The sequence below is a fragment of the Alosa alosa genome, chromosome 12, assembly GCF_017589495.1.
Source record: "Alosa alosa isolate M-15738 ecotype Scorff River chromosome 12, AALO_Geno_1.1, whole genome shotgun sequence".
NCBI lineage: Eukaryota > Metazoa > Chordata > Actinopteri > Clupeiformes > Clupeidae > Alosa > Alosa alosa.
In genome coordinates this window covers 1,751,633-1,766,200 of record NC_063200.1, presented here as the reverse complement: position 1 = coordinate 1,766,200, position 14,568 = coordinate 1,751,633, and positions in this window count along the sequence as shown.

Below are 14,568 nucleotides of genomic sequence, written 5' to 3'. Positions count from 1 at the left end.
TGGCCTGAGCGTACCAGTGGTAGAGCTAGACGTCGTTCTTCTGAGGAGCGCAGCGGTCTAGAGGTGGCGTATGTCTGTATGAGGGCATTCAAGTAGGCGGGAGCAGAACCGGAGACTACTTTGTAGGCAAGCGTTAGAGCCTTGAATTTGATGCGGGCCGCCATAGGTAGCCAGTGTAGCTGGATGAGCAGTGGGGTAACATGTGCCCTTTTGCGTTGGTATGCCTTTACTAATGAAGATGCAGCATGCTACTGGCTTCCAAAGAGACAAATGCTTGAGTGTGTGTGTGTGTGTGTGTGTGTGTGTGTGTGTGTGTGTGTGTGTGTTGCTTTCGTTCCTGCTTTGTGAAGGAAGCTCGGCGGAGGCAGCTAGTCAAGGTCGTCCCAGCGGGACACTGGCATCACACTGCTGCAGATCAGGACGAAAGGAAGCTGGGCACCATGGATACAATTACTTCCCCTCCGTGCCGCACCACTGACCCGAGAATCTGGATGACTCCGCCCGTGGAGGAGTCTTCTCCGCAGGTCAGGACGCAACGCGCCCGTGGAGGAGCGGAGATTCTGGATGCCCTGTGGAGAGTGCTGACAAGTAGAAAACAGTCAAACGGAAACTGGAAAAGTGCTAACTCAATTTGAGTGACTTTTCACACACAGAGCACATTTCACTGCCACTGTAACATTTCATACAGTGTAATAGAAGAGTTAGAAGTGTGACACCTACTCTGACTGCACCATAACTGTAATCCTAAGGAAACTCTTCCTCTAACCCTAGTGTAAAGTATTTCATTCAGTTTGCTACTGTTACCTTCCACTATACTGTAGTGTGCTTGTAGTATCACAATGGGACAATAATATATAATGTCCTTTTATGACAGATTGTGTCGTATCAGATATTCAGACTCAGGCCACAAATTAGGTCCAAATTTCTTGTCCACAACGTAACAAAAATACAAAGTTATAAGTGCTCAAGTCAAAAAACGTGTTGCAAAATGAAGGCGCAAAAGTCTGGCAGAGTTCCGTGCAAAATTCCTTTAATGACTACATAGCGCTAAGCCTGAGAGGATTGCACGATCGCTCTCCTGAACAACTGTCAAACACCAACACTTATACCCCTCTAACACTGACTATACTACACACTCTAGTTATTCATCATGAGTTGAGTATGTACGCATTAGTAGGAATTATGACTTAGTTTACTGCTTGTACCTTATGAATTCATCATGAGTTATTTATAACAAAGGAAAACACACGGATAGCACATACTAAAAAAGACTCTATTAACGAGGAAACACATATTTGTTAATCCTTAAGTAATGTTAAAAACATACTTAATAATGATGAATTATGTGTTTGTTAATGCTTAACATATACTTAACTAATGCTAAATTGTGTACCCTTATTGTAAAGTATTACCATATAATCCTTTATCTAAGCAGAATAAATGGCTGTCTGAGATGAAATCCCGAGGCTTTCCTGGCCTATGCCGAGCAGACAATGCAGAAAAAAGACTTTTGCTCGGCTTTGCATGAATGCATCTGCAAGATACCTACACCTCAAACTCATTAGTTGTCATGGAAACCCTATGATGTGAGGTCAGTCACCAAGCTGTCATTTCATATGCAGCCGACACTCTCTGTGTTAAATAAACAGTATGAGTCGCATGCAGTTTTGTGCAGTGAAAGATGTTCTCACTGATACTATAATCAAATTCATGTTCAAATTCAAATTCATTTGGCAGCCAAGTTTTGGACGCAGTTCTGCAAGCTGGAGTCACTTGCAGTATGCGCACCACAGAGACGATGTGTTTTCTCTGCTGCTAAAGGCTAAGCTCAAGAGGAGGACTCCCTCGAAGAAACAGGCCAAAGCCAAAGATCAAACAGTGACCCGCTAGTTCATCAAACACTGGAAAGCCAACATTCATAAAATATTATTCTCTAGGCTAGCTGCTGGCATGAATTCAGATCTCATAACTCATCTACTGTATATTTTATGACCAGGCTGAATGGTAATAAAGAGGCATCAGCCGTCTGATTTATGAACGATTGTAATGGCAAGATGAGGTCGGGGTAATTTTGGTCAGCAAAGGATTGATTTTCAGCTCTGAACTTCCAGCATTATTAAGCATTTTGCTCATATTTTTCTAATGAGTGTTGCGAGACCCTTCTAATATGTTTAGTGTGTTTTTTTTTTGTTTGTTTTTTTTTTAGCTATTCATTCCACTTGCAAGTATAAAGGCATTATGGTAGCATACACAACATGCTTGGATGCTGTATACATGCACATATTTAACACAGATTCATATATTGTGGTTCATACAGAATGTTTTATTGATCTATTTCCACTTTTACCGAAGAGGAAAAATTTGTTGAATACTGATGAATGTTTGGATGACACAAGGAAAGCAATGGATATTGCCGGAAGGAAAGTAAAATATGATGAATTCTACACATATTTACTCCCACCACCTGGCAGGGGCAGAGGGCATTGTAATTGGGTCTCTCTGTCTTTCTGTCTGTGTGTGTGTGTGTTTGCTCACGTAACTTAAACAAATCCTGCTTCAAAATCCTGTGCTTTAAATGTTATTAGAAGGTAGAAGGTCACTAAATCTTGCAGGATGTATATTTTTTCACTTTTTTTTAACACATTTTGGGGTTAATAATGGCCCTCACACACACACACACACACACACACACACGCACACACACACACCTCACCTGACTGCTGTATGCGCAGCATGTTTGTGCTATCAGATGAATAAAAGAGGCTGTTGCAACATGTTCAAATCAGACTAAATGACCCTTAAGGCCGAAAGCCGCACACAGCTCCAGCCTATTTTGCTGTTGAAGTAATGGTGACTAATAAGGCTTTCTTCCGCAGCGCTGTAAAAGTGGGCCAAGCTGCCCCTCGCCACCCAGAGCCGCCCCTCGCCGCCCTGTCCATAACTCATGGGCACACACACACACACACACACACACACACTCACACCTCTCTCACACACACACACACACACACACACACACACACACACACACACACACACACACACACACACACACACACACACACACACACACACACACACCACAGCACGCAGACTCATAATGTCCAAATTAGAGCGCGCCTAAGCTGATTATTACTCCTCTCTAGTTAAACATGGCAAACGCCAGCTAGGGGACACATAATCTTCCTCACGCTAAGCAGCAAAGGCACACACACACGCACACACACACGCACACACACACACACACACACACAGAGAGAAAAAGGTTTCATTTTCTGAACTGTGGTGAGTCTTCTTCTCTAGAGCGTCTCTTGACATGAGCTGTCTAACAAAGCCTTTTTACAGGACGTGAGTGACCAGGAAATGGATTAATCGGTCAGCGTGCTCAGTGGGTCTCCTGGTGTTTGCGTTTAGCACACTGCCAGGCATTCATGTCAGTGTGTATGTGTAAATGCAGATATAAGGCAAAAGCTTGTAATGAGACCTGTCTTGATCACATGTCCTCAACTTATGTTTAGCAAAGCTAAATTTCCATATGAATGAACTGATGTTTAGTAAAGCTACATTTCCATATGAATGAATTTTCAAAATAAGCCACTGATTTTTGGAAGTCATGGTGTAATGGTTTTCAGGCATTAGATTGAAAAGGCCAACAAGGTTAAGATTTGGGTAATGTGCAATGTAGACGTAGACCAACTTCATGGTCAGGCAGTGAGGACAGGTAATAATGATGAACAGCTTGGTAGTGAAAATGGGCCGATATGTTCACTAAAGTCCCAGCACTGCAGAGCCGGCCTTTTAACGAGACTTTAAGACTTCGGCCGGCTTGCGGCCACAGGTGCCTGGAGAGCGCGGGCTTGTTAAAGTCCTGTAAGTGAACTCAGAGTTTAGACGAGTGGAATTGGCAAAGCAATGAGACTGAGAGACAGACAGACAGAGACAGAGGGAGGGAGGGAGAGAGAGAGAACAGCTTGTTAAATCAGAAAGGAGCTTATCAGTGGCTGCAGAGATATCCAAACCTCCACCAAACTACAATAAAACTCCACTTCAGCCTCGGCACAGACGGCCAGCGATGGGTGCTGTCCTCGACGCCATGTCTCCAGACCCGCCAGCGGCTTCAGAGCCGACTAATGAAGTGACGTGGTGGCACGGATGCCCCCCCTGTCACATGCGTGTGCCTGTCCCAGCAGTGATCAATGACAGCAGACCCAGGGCCAGATCAATGGGGCATTTCAGGCTGCCGAAGCCCAGTCAATATCCTCCCGCACCCGCACGACTGGGACTTGCTCTACACTCTCCTGCTGTTAATGGGGTTTCAGGGCAAGTCGAACGCCGCTCAGTTGAGTTATCAAGGCTTTTGACAGAGATCGAGGAGCCCTTTAAAAAAAATAAAAAAATAAAGTGCTTGTTGTCCTCGCTGTGCCTAAGCCGAGAACAGTGAGGTCGAAGCGTTTAGTCGTTTGCCTGAACCACACTCCCCTCGACCTCCCAAAGAGTTCAGAGGTCATAGGGCACTCACAGCTAACTGGGGTCATGACACCCTGACACATATGCACATCTACTCCAAGTCAGCCTGGAAAGCACAGCTCATTTTTCTTAAAAAGAATGCTTATTCATCTTTTAATGTATTGACATTACATCACATTGATAGCTTATTTCACATGCTAAGCTAGTATATCGTATTTTATGGCAAAATTGTCATTTTTGTTGCAGCTGATTTACCCACATTAATCCTAAAAAAAAAAAAAAAAAACCCTGAAAATCTGACTCTAATGACCTGAGCACCTTTGTGCGATGAAGGCCCATAAGCCAAGCCATTAACCCTGAGGATGTGAGGCCCAAGTGACGGCTTCTGCCATCAGACTGTCGGTCTCCCCACAGCACTACCCTGTCAGTCAAGCAGAGCGCCTCCAAAAACGTTGCAAGACTCACCTCCGCACCCCTACACTGCCTCGCCAGCACACCCTCAACCATTATCTTCGCTAATGGAGCATGGCCTGTCCACTCCGCCACAGATTGCTCTCGCTTACGATACAGTCCCTGGACATGGGACTGCGGTGAACACAGCTACATGTACTGTAGTGGACGGCGGAGGATTAGCCTCAGGCTCAGGTGACGGCAGGAACAGATTGCTTTCTCACAAACTGCATTAGCTCCATAAGTCTGGGAGAACGGGAGGCTGGTCAGAACACCATGGACTCTGGGCCCAGTTCCACTGCTCAATATAGAATATTATAATATAATATCATAATAATATAATCTAAACTAATGACAATAATAATAATATTCAGCTCTATTCTTGTTCTATTTCATTTCCAGCATTAAGACAAATTGATTTAATCAGAAGGGAAAGTATTAATAAAATTGTGCACATTCCATTTTCATTCTCCACTGATAAAACTCTTAATCTAATCTTAGTGGCAGATTTAATTGTGTTGTGCACGATGAGATTGAAAATCTTTGAAACATTAATTACTATAATCTAGTATTTTCCAGAGAGCTGAAGTAAGATTCAGTCGTTCAGTAAATACAACATATTTCCTCACCTACACAGTGAAACCGATCAGCTCATCACACAATTAGGAAATCATCTTCTTATATTGAATTTCTTTCACAATGTGTTATTGAAAGCCTATTTCAAACACTGCCAGAAGAGATTGTTGCATTTGTTGAGACAGTAGCAGTACATTGCAGAGCAGTGCAGCTCAACCTGCTCAGCCCAGAGCAGAAAGAAATTGCACGTAATTGCATTTGAATTGCAGATCTGGTTGTTAATCCACTGCCTCCAGCCAGGAGAGCTCACGCCAGCACTTTGCTCCTGGAGGGAGAGGAAAACGCAAGGCCAGCAAGATGGCTGCACACCAGACCCTCGCCATAAACAGCTGACACTAAGTACTGCCATCTGAAGGCCTCTCCTGGTACGAGCAGCTCAAGGCTGCAGTCCTCCGTTGTGTTGTTACACACAGCACAGGGCAGTAATGCCCACTCACCTCACCACAACAGCACAAACACGGACTTAAAGGCACATCCCCTGATTTGAGCACAAACAGGGACTTAATGGCACATTCCCTGATTTGAGAATAAACAGGGACTTAAAGGCACATCCCCTGATTTGAGCACAAACAGGGACTTAAAGGCACATCCCCTGATTTGAGCACAAACAGGGACTTAATGGCACATTCCCTGATTTGAGAATAAACAGGGACTTAAAGGCACATCCCCTGATTTGAGCCTAAACAGGGACTTAAAGGCACATCCCCTGATTTGAGCAGAATGTTGAAATGTTTGCACTCAACAGCAAATCAAATCGCTCCCCTCCCTCCCATGCTCCTGAGACAACATGTTGATGGCTTTGAATTGTGTATGGCTCCATTTTCCATTTGCAGATAGAACAAGGACTGAGTAGTGTGACCACACACTTTTCTTGGTTGCACACACAGAACTGACAGCTGGTGAACTGTGAAGACCAAGTGAAAATGTATTGATTCATAAAGTTATAAGTAAGTAATTCCCTAAGGATATAGGTTCCAACTAATTTGTAGATATATCTTCAGGGCTGTGAATAAAAGCATATAGGATAACGGAGTAAATGTATGCGGTAAATTGATGCTGTGGTGCAGGGGCAGACTGGGACCAAAAATCGGCCCTGGCAAATTTGGCCCAAGCGGCCCTCAAATCAGTTGGGCACACCTAATTAAATACAAAATCTTTGCATTACCCTTAAATATGCCTATTTTCAGCTGTCATGGAGCACTGAAAGTGATGTACTGTAGGCCTCATTGGTGACTGATCAGAGGTAGCCATGGGCACCTCCATATTTAGGCTAAACAAGCAATTATTAAAGAAGAGTTTCTGCTTGAATTCAAAGTATCATTTCAAATTATTCAATAGGCTACATTTAAACTATATGCTCAACTAACAGCAGCACCAAACAGTTACAGAAGCCTATGTGTAAAGAGCTAAATTACCTAAATTGTCGTAGACATTAATTACTGTAGGACAACTGAAACAACATGAAATAAACAGGGCTGTAGCTGGAAATATTTTATTCCTGTAGGCTATACTACCTACCTACATTGATGGTACATTTTGGAACAGTATAGCTACATTAACTAATTATCTTTAATGTCTTCCAGTAGCCTATCGTAGGCTATAGGTTACTGTATATGTAGCTTAGTTGGCTTGTGCATGAATATGACTTGATGTTTTGCAGCCTACATTTCCATCAGTCTACATTATTTTAGCACATCTTTACCATGACAACGCTTCCAAGATAGAACCCTTTCGACGTTCTACTTTGAGAGACCAACCATCACTCATGCCATCGAGGTTGAATTTTGGGCATCTGACGGAAACTGATCAATCTGACCAACAATTAACATTGATTTGACACTCTTTTGCAGTCCGGGTTTGCAAATAAGTAAGTAAGTATAAGTATATATACTTTTTTGATCCCGTGAGGGAAATTTGGTCTCTGCATTTAACCCAATCGGTGAATTAGTGAAACCATTCATTTAGTGAAAAACCATTCAATTAGAACATTTAAGTTGCGCTATTTGTTATTATAATCACAGCACGGCCTTACTATGTTACCATTACCATCATTAGGGCTACATTATCGCAATTAAAAGCCTAAGTCATCATAATCATCATCGTCAGCATGGCATGTCACACTTAGCCTACCTGCTCCACCACTGAGTTCTTATCATGTAGCCTCAACTAGGCTCCACCACCTGCTCACTGTCCCTCTGCGCTTGCTTAGGCTACATCCTCGTTCAAACTCAACAAACTTCAACATGCTGCTGACATATGCCAGCCTACTTGCAATAATGTATTTTTGAAGCTTCTACATTGGTGTTACTTTTGCACTATTGTCACTACCTGTTCCGGCACCCGCCGCAATTTCGTGTAGGCAACTTCGATTAACTTTTGATGCGCTCACAGAATCCTGGCTCTGAGCCAAAATGCGAGGGATGGGGCCTGACGTGAGCTGTTATTGGATCAGTCGAGTGTCAATATGGAAATGTAACCACTGGGCCGCTGATTGTCCCTTTGGGCCGATCGTTGGCCAAAATGATTAAATTATATATATAGCCTATTCTATCAGCCCAAAAGGTCCTAATCAAAATGATGGGCAAAACGGAAAGTCTAAAGTCTTTTGTTAATGAAGGATGTCCTAAGACAAGTGTTAATGAAGGAAGGTCCTAAGCACAAAGATCAAACACGTGTTAATGAAGAATGTCCTAAGCACAAGTGTTAATGTTTGAGTGTTAATGAAGGAGGTCCTAAGCACAAGTGTTAATGAAGATGGTCCTAAGCACAAGTGTTAATGTTTGAGTGTTAATGAAGAAACACAAGTGTTAATGAAGGAGATCCTGAGGACAAAGATCAGCCTGTCAGCTCAATGCTATAGTCCCCACACAACTGCTTTAGTTAATGCCCAAAACACTTCGCTCAGTATCCATACATTTGCCCACAATTGAAACAATAAAGATGTATAGGTCTCCTGGGCTATGAACGATCTGTCAATGAGAAATAATATGTTCCTGCAGGGAGAACTAATATGTTCCTGTAGGTAGAACTAATATGTTCCTGTAGGGAGTCCTTGGCCATTAAGCATGCCTGGGCAGTTGCAACCCGCCTGGAGGTTCTTGAAAACTTGTGTGGTTCCTAATTACAGCTCTGCTCTTAGTGGTCAAAGCTGATGTCCGTGCCTTAATTAAGAGCAGACCGTCTGCTGCTCAGTGGCCTAATTGGCCTGTTGTTGTGTCGAGCTCAGTGTTTAGCGTAGAGTGTCCGCATCGTACTTAATGGCCACGTCTTTTGCCAAGTACTGATGATGAGTGTGTGTGTGTATGTGTGATAGAGAGAGAGAGAGAGAGAGAGAGAGAGATTGTGTGTGTGTATGGATAGGTTTTAATAAATGAACTTATGATAAGTTCTTAATTAAGTAAGACCAGCTGTGAATCTTCTTTATAGATCTAATACATCTAGTTGAAAAAGGACAAAAAGACTATATGAAGCTTTTTAAAAGGGGATTGTGTTTTTAAATGAAACGACTGAAAAGGTCAAATCTCCATCTCTATCCACATGCTGGCTTTGCGTCTTGCCTTTAAGCTGTGACTTCAACAGCGAAGAAATCCCACCAGCCAGGCTACTCTCTGTCCACTGGGCATAGTCTAAGGGGAAAAGGAAGGCCCTTCTCAGTTTTCAATAACCCCCAACCGACATCAATCTGGCCCTGTCTTAGACCGACTACATCTTACTGTAGCATCCTCTTTCATATCCTGTCTCATGCACACACACACACACACACACACACACACCCTCACGCACACACACACACACACACCCTCACGCACGCACACACACACACACCCTCACACACGCACGCACACACACACACACCACCCACTGCATTTCTTCTTTTCTTCTCTGTTGGTTTCTCTGCCCGTCCTCTGTCTCTTTGATTCAATATTAATTATACATGTTCCAGTGCTGTGAGCAAGGCTTTGCCTTCCAATTGGCTGTGTCTCATGAAGTAACTACAGTACGTCTCGCTCTAACGTCTTATTCTGAAGATTCTTTTCTTTTTTTCCTCATCAGGGAGTTTGTAGAACTAAAATATGGTCCATATCCGTTTCAAAAATGGTTTCTATCTTTTTAGGTTTATATTCCATAATCCCAGATCTAGCCCTTGCTATTATATTCCATGATCCCAGATCTAGCGCTTGCTATTTTTTGAACTGAAATGAGCTAATAAGCTTCTTGCTATTTATAATTACCACCAACATTGCAGTGTGTGTCAATTCATATCTTACCTTATAGTGCAGTTATATTGTTAGAGTGTTGAATGATATGAATGAATGACACAGAGTGAGATGCCATCATTTCTCTCTCCTCTCTCGTCCGTGCACTAGTCTGAAGTACCCTTGCGCACCATGCCTGTGTTTGCTTCGGGCAACTCAAAATCCCTGACCAAGTCTGCTTCCCTATGACGCCAGCTGCTTGGTCTCTCGGGACTTAACAGGAATCCATTTTCACCCGAGACCCGAGCAGTCTGTCAGACGGCTCACAGAAACGACTCTATATCACATTACATCACAGTACCTGGCGGCCTTTATGATCTTAAGTCACTTTCCTCCTGCTCGGAGAGCTGCATCCATTGACTCAAATAAATAAACAAATAAATAAATACATAAATAAATAAATAAATAAATAAATAAATAAAAAGGCACTGCCAGTAAAGCATCCCACTGGGGAGGACAATACGGAGGTCCAGTGCATGTTTTTTCTCTTTGGCTTTCTCTCTCCTTCTTTTAAAGTGTTTTTCAATAGACCAGAGAGATTTCACTTCAAAGGGATCCAGGGTCTCTGGTGCCTGTGATGGCGGCTCCCTCACATGTTCGTTATTCTGGACAGGTTTGTGGAGAAGTGCCGGTGTAGGAGGAGTGGGAGAGGAAAGTGACTAAAGTGTAAAAAGAGGAAAACAAAGCAAAACGTTGGGACTCATATTGGCCATGTTTTATTCATAAGCAGGGGCTTCTCCAGATAAGGCGGTGTCATTGCTGCAGGTTTGTGGATGGGCTTTATAAATGAGGTGTACCTTTCTCCTTGGGCTTTTGCACACAAGGTTGGATGCGTCGTGAATCTAAAGGCACTCTCACCTGTCTAGAGTAGGGAGGGTCAGCCATTGCATGACCCGGTCCACTATCTCCTCATGAGAAAGTCCAACAACTAGTTTGAATTGAACAGTTTTCTTGTCCATGACACTCACACAGTCACTATGAGTAGATGTTGAAGATGAAGTCAGGGTTGGCCCTGATGCTTCTGAAGCCAAAGTCACTCAATCAGCAAAGTTCTCATGTGGGATTTGGGAGAGCTGCCCGTCTGGTGTAAGTCATCTTGCTCATGGTATTAAATTAGCAAATAGATTTTGCCTCATTATTAAATTAGCTTTAATAAAACGTTTGACTTTTGCTAGATCTCTCAATCTATCTATCTATGTATCTATCTATCCATCTACAAAACTTGGGTCTACTTTCAGGGCTGTGTAATGGTTCACGCAGTGGTGTCATCCTACTGCCTCTCCCTACCAATACCTTCTACATGATGATAAAATAATGTTTAATTGTCACTGAGGGTAAAAATCACTTTGAAGAGCGGCCAGCAGAAGTCTGTTGGATGTGTGTCAAGAGGAAATATCCGAGTTCTCCCTGACTCCTCACCCTCACATTGTCCCTGACATTAATGAAGCTCTAACAGATCTTAGCAAGACAAGCGTGAGGGTGTCCAGGCCCACTATGGTGTCCAGCCCCACTATGGCCAAGCATGAGGGTGTCCAGGCCCACTATGGCCAAGCATGAGGGTGTCCAGCCCCACTATGGCCAAGCATGAGGGTGTCCAGGCCCACTATGGCCAAGCATGAGGGTGTCCAGGTATGGGTCATGCAGGCCCACTATTGCATGAGGGGTGTCCAGGCCCACTATGGCCAAGCATGAGGGTGTCCAGGCCCACTATGGCCAAGCATGAGGGTGTCCAGGCCCACTATGGTGTGGTGCTTATACCTCTTTATTGATGTAGGTTTCCTGTTGCAATTGCAAGCCAGTCAAAGCCCTGGTTAATAAACTAATTGATGTACTCCATAGCTATTCTAAATATCGATGTTGAGAGAACAGGGAGAACAGGGCTTTTGTTGTTGAATTTAACAACAAAATGTTTCACACTCAGTAACATCAGTGCATTCTGTCAAGCCATTATAGTTCTATAATGTAGAACAGTCAGGGTCGGTGACGCTCTTTTCAATCATCATCAACAACAACAACAACAACAACAAATCCAGATGCTCGCATTAATCGAGACCATGAGCACAAGTCTTCTGTGTGAAGTCCTCTGTTTAGCTTTCAGCATCCATAGGGACCCTTTTCAGATACGTTAGCCACAGAGTGGCAAGGGGCCTAACCTGCTGCCATTGTGTAATTGTTTGTGAAATCAAACATACAATCTGATTTAATGCCTGAAGAGAATCTGCCCGCCGAGAAAGCTTTGATGATGTTAGATCTCCCTCTCCTCTCACTCGTTTTCTCCTGCTGTCTGTCTCATTTGCTGAGCTACTGCTTCTCTCCTCATAACCAGGCTGCTAGCTGTGCAGGAAGCCTTGTGCGAGGCACGGAGTCTGTTGCCACAGCTGCAGCTCAAATCTGAGACAACAGTGCCCCCTGTTGGTCAGTCTTTTTCCCTTTGACTTCAGTGGAAGTTGATGCTGTTACTGTAAGGCAGGTGAAACATGGCAACTCATTAAAGACACCATCTGTTGTTAAGTGTATCATGTTACATGTCACAGAGCCAAAGCAGTTGTCTCTGAATTAGAAGTTTATGGCATATTATAGTAATGCTACAGGTAAACATGAGGGTTTTAAAATACATTAATCTGTGCAAGGACATTATGCATTTTAAAAAAGAAAAACAAAACACTTGCTTTAATGTCACTTCAATCATAATTCCATGTATGTCTGATTTACTCTTTCACTTCAGCAGAAGGTGGTTTTCCCTTTTATGCCATGTTCTATTTATGTTTAGAGTCAACCTGATGTCTGATGTATTCATAATGTGTTAAAGAGATTTGATTTAAATATCATTTTAGGTTCTACTTAATTATAAATGTGTGTGGTTCAAATGTCAATTAGTCACTGCAAAAGCAGTTAGGGATGAGTGACTGATGTGGAATAAAACTGTGTGTTTTGACCTTATCTGCAGTACACAATGTCTCAAAAGAAAGCAAACATGTGAGCTACAAAAGTATGGAATACAAGGTATACAAAGGTATCCATAGTTACAGGGTATACAAAGGTATCCATAGTTACAGGGTGGGAGAACACATGGACAACTGAGCAAAAGAGAGAAGAACACCTGTGACACTGTGTCACCCCTCAGGCTTCCCACTACAAAGGTGTGTAAAATGGACACGTCTGGACATCACTCAGCCACATAGGACTGAAAGAAATGCATGAATGAAAGACATCCAAATGAATGAAAAGTTCTATACACACACACACACACAGCTGTAATGCGGATGTTTCTATAACAACCAGAAGTCATTCAGCTGGGATGCCTCACTAAGCTGAGCAAAAGGCCGGGCTGACTGTGATAGAGTGGTGCAGGCCGGAGGGGGCTCTTTTGGACTTATTCTGCAAGCAGTCGAGGCATGTCATGCTTGGCTGGAGAACAGAGAGGGAGTGTAAGCTACTATGGCGCTGGAAGCATCAGTGAGCTCACTAGTCACATCTGCCCAAAGCACCACCATCGGTCACTTTCAGTCTGGCATGTGATGTCAAGTCAAGTCAAGTCAGTTTTATTTGAATAGCGCTTTTAACATACACAGAGTGCAACCCAATGCGCTCCACATATAAGACATTGTCATTGACACATAACAAAAGACAATAGATGCCGGACAGAGTGGTGTAGTCGCCAGCGTACCCGTGACACCAAAACATGACAAATAGGCTACATTTAAAAAAAGAACAAACACAAAAGATGCTGGACCGAGAGCGTGTAGTCGCCAACATACCCGTGACACCAAGACATACAAGACAGACAACAAACAAATTAATAAATTAAAAAGTAAAAAAAGAAAATAAAATGAAAAAGAACAATCATGTTCAAATGATGATGTGTGTTGATGACCTCATCTTATGTCCAAATGATGATGTGTGTTGATGACCTCATCTCATGTTCAAATGATGATGTGTGTTGATGACCTCATCTCATGTCCAAATGATGATGTGTGTTGATGACCTCATCTCATGTCCAAATGATGATGTGTGTTGATGACCTCATCTCATGTTAAAATGATGATGTGTGTTGATGACCTCATCTCATGTCCAAATGATGATGTGTGTTGATGACCTCATGTGTTGATGACCTCCTCATCTCAAATGATGATGTGTGATGACCTCATCTCATGTCCAAATGATGATGTGTGTTGATGACCTCATCTCATGTTCAAATGATGATGTGTGTTGATGACCTCATCTCATGTCCAAATGATGATGTGTGTTGATGACCTCATCTCATGTTCAAATGATGATGTGTGTTGATGACCTCATCTCATGTTCAAATGATGATGTGTGTTGGTCTCCTCCTGTAGATGGGGATGACCTCATCTCATGTCCATAAATAGGCAGGAAACAGACAGAGGCGCACTGCTAAGGAATGGTGTATCTTGTTAAACGAGTGTACTAAGTGTTTCCTGTCTGTTATTAATGTCTGAGATAGACAACTATTCAGCTGCTGGTGTACCTCCTGAAATGCCTGCTCTCTCTGATGAAACATAGTGTAAATGAGGTGTGCGTTTGTGTGTGTGTGTGTGTGTATGGGAAGTATGCCTGCACACGCAGGAGTGGAAAAGCTCATTAAGCCAGTGTAGGCCTGCAGGCGTGTGTGGGTGATGCGTGTCCAATCCAACCACCCGGCCGTCGGCCGCTACAGCGGCGTCCGTGCAGCACATGCTCCACCGAACGTGCTCCGGTCCCCTTTGACATTTAATTACAGAGGTGCCCTCGCTGACCT